Source organism: Salvelinus sp. IW2-2015, linkage group LG15, assembly GCF_002910315.2.
Source record: "Salvelinus sp. IW2-2015 linkage group LG15, ASM291031v2, whole genome shotgun sequence".
NCBI classification, from domain to species: Eukaryota; Metazoa; Chordata; class Actinopteri; order Salmoniformes; family Salmonidae; genus Salvelinus; species Salvelinus sp. IW2-2015.
The window spans coordinates 26389477-26395141 of record NC_036855.1 but is presented as its reverse complement, the minus strand read 5'-3'; the positions used below and the strand labels follow the sequence as shown (position 1 = coordinate 26395141).

Sequence of the window (5665 nt, the reverse complement as noted above, 5' to 3'; positions counted from 1 at the left end):
GTTAAGGTCCGCTAGGTGAGAGCCGGCAGTGGTTGGACAACTTTTCCTTGTCCCAGCAGGAGAAGAAGCAGAACACCGCAGGAAGAGGAAGTGCATTGCAGAGCAAGACCACCTTGAACTTCCTGTCTGAGCTAGCGAAGAGGTATCAAATCCAACTTCCTAAAAAGGGTTTCATAAAAACTTAGTGGTAAAGGAGTAGAATGAATGTTTGCCACTAGACGTATTGTATTGATGTCACAGAGATATCAGAGGACAGTTCATTGTAATGGCTGATAGGAATAAATAGACTGTAATCTAACAAATGGAGGAGACCATGCTGTTGATGTGTTTGATACCTTTCTTTTAATTTAATTCAGCCATTACAATGCAGCCCATCCTCAGATATTTTTGCCCACCAGCCTTCCTTCTGGACTGTATGTATTCCAGTACTGATTATGGCCTCTCCTTGACTGTATGTTATTATCCAGTACTGATATGGCCTCTCCTCTGAGACTTATTGTATATCGAGTACTGAATATGCCCTCTTCCTCTGGACTGTATGATTATCCAGTACTGAATATGGCCTCTCCTCTGGATGTATGTAATTATCCAGTACTGATATGGCCTCTCCTCCTCTCCTCTGGACTGTATGTATTATCCAGTACTTGATATGGCCCTCTCCTCTGGACTGTATTGTATTATCCAGTACTGATATGGCCTCTCCTCCTCTTTCCTCTGGGACTGTATGTTATTTCCAGTTACTGATATGGCCCTTCCTCTGGGACTGTATTTATTACCAGGTACTGATATGGCCTTCTCCTCGGACTGTATGTATTATCCCATACTGATATGGCCTCTCCTTCCTCTTCTTTTCTTGCCAGGTGGGGGTAAACTGCAGCAGCTACATGTGTCTCACCGACGCTACGCCTCCTGCTACCCCCAGCACCCCTACCCCTCCATCTTCCCCTCAACTTCCACCATCACTACTACCCCTTGACCTATGACCCCACCCCTGCTGATCCCGCACCGTACCTTCGCAGGACCGCCCGAGCTCAAGGCCAAGAGGAGGCGCGGCGCAGCGCCCGCCAAAACCAGCGAGCAATCACATCCAAGCGCTGGCCTTTGTCCAGGTGGTTTGGGTATCCGCTGGCGGGGGGGAACTACTTGCACCCATTATGCCATTGCCTTTATGCCCGCTCTGAGGCCTGGGCTACTACGGCCCCCATCACCCTACCCTTTCCCCACCATCCCCACGGTCCTTCACCACCCTCCCCCTTTCATGAGGCCTTGCCGTCCCCCCCTCCGAAGGTTCCACTCTGGGAGCCACTCCAAGCTCCAGGCATCTAGCGGCCCCACTGCAGGGCTGCCTCTGGGGTCGGGGAGAAGAACTGGATCACTGGGTTGGTGGAGGTTCTGGAGGGCGTTGAGGCTCCACAGAGAAAACACAAGCACAAACCACCCAAACATAAGGAAGAGACCAACCTCCTCTCACCCATGACAGAACAGGAGCTGGCGGGCTCTTCAGCGGTGCCAAGACCAATGGGTTGCTCAACCTGCTGGACTGACAGGTGGGAATGACCAACCAGAAGCGGTCTCAGGAGAAGCAGAGGGGGGGTGGGAGAGGCTCTAGAAGGGATCCAGGGGAGCGATGTTTGAGTTCGAACCCTCTCTCTTCTCTCTCTATTGGACCATGTCCAGGTTACCGCCAACGCACACGCCGGAGAGCCAGTGAGCAGCTTCGTGAGCAACTACAGCAGCCAATCACTGCGGCCAGATTTGACTCTGGAACCTTTTCAGATTCGGGAGGAGAAGGAGGAGGGCAGTGGGCATGGGCAGAAGGAGAGCGGCTTAGCAGTGTTTCGCAGAGGAAGGGGTTGATGTCGTTCCACAATGCCAGGGAAAGAGAAGAATCCATGAAAGAGAAGAGGTCCTTCACCAGTTCCAGCCCCCTCTAACAGGTAACACCGTATTACTATCATTTAAGCTTATTACCGTCTTATAACACAGCCCCCTCTTCACAGGTTAACAACGTATATTCCCTATAGTAGCAGCTTAATTACCATGTTATAAACACAGCCCCACTCCTCACAGGTAAACAACGTATTACTATGCTATTAGACAGCTTATTACAACTGCGGTGTTTACAGCACAGCCCCCTCTCACAGGTAACAACCGTATTTACTGACCGCTAACAGGCTTATTAACATGTTATAACGCAGCCCCACTCTAACAGGTAACAACGTATTGACTGACAGTAACAGGCGTTATTACCATGTTATAAACACAGCCCCACTCTAAACAGGTAACAACGTATTACTGACCGTAACAGGCTTATTACCATGTTATAACACAGCCCCACTCTAACAGGTAACAACGTATTACTGACCGTAACAGGCTTATTACCATGTTATAACACAGCCCCACTCTAACAGGTAACAACGTATTACTGACCGTAACAGGCTTATTACCATGTTATAACACAGCCCCACTCTAACAAGGTAACAACGTATTACTGACCAGTAACAGGCGTATTACCATGTTATAACACAGCCCCACTCTAACAGGTAACAACGTATTACTGACCGTAACAGGTATTACCATGTTATAACACAGCCCACTCTAACAGTAACAACGATTACTAGCGTAAGACTTATTACCATGTTATAACACAGCCCCACTCAAACAGTAACACGTATTTACTGACCGTAACAGGCTTTATTACCATGTTATAACACAGCCCCACCTCACGGTACGTTACTGACAGTAACAGGCGTATTTACCATGCTTATAACACAGCCCCACTCTAACAGGTAACACCGTATTACGATTCTATTAGACTTATTTACACCGATGTTATAACACAGCCCCACTCTAACAGGTAACAACGTATTACTGACCGTTAACAGGCTTATGTACCCATTGTTTTATAACACAGCCCCACTCTGTAACAGGTAACACGATAATACTGACCGTAAACAGGCTTTATTACCATTGTTATAAAGCACAGCCCCACTCTAACAGGGTAACAACGTAATTTACTGACAGTACACAGGCGTATTACCATGTTATAACGCAAGCCCCACTCTTAACAGGTAACAACGTATTTACTGACAGTAACAGGCTTAATCTACCATGTTATAACACAGGCCCCACTCTAACAGTTAACAACGTATTTACTGACCGTACAGGCTTATTACCATTGTTATAAACACAGCCCACTCTAACAGGGTAACAACGTATACTGGACCGTAACCAGGCTTAATTACCATGTTATAACCACAGCCCCCACCTCTAACCAAAGGTAACAACGTAATTACTGGACGACTAACAGGCTTATTACCATGTATAACACAAGCCCACTCTAACAGGTAACAACGTATTACTGACAGTAAAACAGGCGCTATTACCGTGTTATAACACAGCCCCCCTCTCACAGGTAACAACATATTACTACTCTATAACAGGCTTATTACCGTGTTATAACACAGCCCCCCTCTTTCCAGATATCTGATTTTTCAGATTTAGCTCAAAATATATTTTTGTACCGATGCGCTGCATCACTTCCAGTCTCTATAGTGAAAACAACATCAGTAATTCATTCTTCTTCTTCTTCATGTTTTACCTAAACTGTATATATATGATATGGATAGCATATAAGATGTCTTCTCAGTTTTCAGAGCAGACAGATGAACATGTGTAAGCCTATAGCAGACAAAGAGGTAGTCAGCTCCTAAAACACTAAATACTGAACAAATGTGTTTTTGGTACATTCTGTATTCTGAGTGCAGCGAGCACATCTGGCCAGAGAGAGAGAGAGAGAGAGAGAGAGAACGAAACGCATGGCTGGAAAGGACTATAATTCACCAATCTCTCCCTCCCTCCATCCATTCCTCCCAGCCTGCCAATGGTTGGTCCCAGAGATATATGATTCTCAGGTTGTGATTTATATTCTCCAAACAGGCAGTAAAAGGCAGTGGCTGTGTTAACAGAGCTGGCCACCAGCCAGGGCTTTAATGAGTGGGGCCTAGTCCAGTGGAGGGGGAGAGAAGCCAGGGGCTCACTTAGATTACATCCCCCTCCCCGGGGGACCCGCGGGGGGTGACTCACAGACACACTACCCCCTCTCTCTAACCCCCCTTTTCTAACCCCCATTTTTCTCTTTCCCTCCTCCATCTCTCCTTCTGCTCCAGACATACCACTTCTTTCTCTCTCTTCCCTCACGTCACTCTCTCTTCTCCCTGTCCCCTGTCTTTCCGGCATCTACTAACTCCCTCTCTCTCAATAAACTCTCCCCCCTCTCCCCTGTCTCCCTCTCTCTCCTTCTTCTCTCACCTACCCTCTTCACTCCCTCTCTCTCTCCTGTCTCCCCTCCCTCTCTCTCCTCCGTCTCTCCTCACTCTACCAGCATGACTTACTGCTACGCTCCACAGACCAGCCCTAGCCCAATTAAAACACACACACGTGCACTTACACTCTCAGAGACACACACACACACACACACACACACACACACACACACACACACACACCTCACAACAACACCAGCTTCTGCAGTGTACTGTCTGAAAGGCCCGCTTGTTCAGTGTCATATAGCGCTGTGACTGCGCATCTGAAGCGCAAGTTTTTTTAAGTCCTTCAGTGCTCTATAGCCCTCTCTGACTGCATCGAACGGCAGTTCTTCAGTGTCTATAAGCTCTAGCTGCAACGTGATCTGAAGCGCAGTTCTTCAAGCTCGAATCTATAGCCCATCGCTGATGATCTGAACGGCCCCAAGTTCTTCAGCATGTCATATAGCCTCTGTGTCACTGCCATCTGAAGGCCAGGTCTTCAGTTCTATAGCCGTCTGTGATGCATCTGCAAGGCAGTACTGTTTATGCTGTCCTCCACCCTATGGGATTAAGTATTTGGCGTTATCTGTAGCGGCATCCTAGAAAATCCCCTCCGCTGTTTTAAGCCCGCTACACTGCTAGTCCAGCAGTTTTCAGCCAACTGCAGGAGGAAGGATTCTATTGCTGTGTGTGTGTGTGTGTGTGTGTGTGTGTGTGTGTGCTGTGTGTGTGTGTGTGTGTCTGTGTGCTGTGTGTGGGTGTGCCACATGTCTGTGTGCTGTGTGTGCTGTGTGTGCTACGCCCCCGAAGAGAAAATCACTCTCATTAACTCTGCAAAAATGGATGACCTGCTTTTATAACAAAATGATTATGTGAGAGATGCTGTCAGCTGCCAGCTCGGAACCTGTGCATTAGTGGAGCCCGCACACACACACAACACACACACACACACACACACACACACACACACAACACACACACACACACACACACACACAATACACATAACACATACACACACACAACACACACCACACAACACACACACAACACAACACACACAGCTCAAATCAGGTCCCCTCAGATAAACACCTCAAATCACACGGCAGGCAATGCACCTTTAAAACACGCAAAAGAAAAAAAAAAAAAAAAAAAAAAAAAAAACAAAAAAAAAACAAGAAACCAAAAAAACAAAAATTCCAATCACACCAAGAGCTGCGCAGGATAATATTAATTTGGGAGATCAGAGTGGGTGTTGTTGTCGTGTGCTGTGTGTCCGTGCTGTGCTGTGTGTTGTGCTGCTGCCTTGTGCTGTGACCTGTGTTGGTGTGTGTGGTGTGTGGTGTGCTATAGTGTGC

At 47.3% G+C, this 5665-nt stretch overlaps 1 protein-coding gene across 1 annotated transcript in view; it reads left to right on the top strand.

Moving 5' to 3' along the window:
* The window catches only part of LOC111973704 (SET-binding protein), an 81463-nt gene that overhangs the window by 53138 nt on the left and 22660 nt on the right, over positions 1-5665 (top strand). The gene's annotated exons all lie outside the window — the stretch shown is intronic.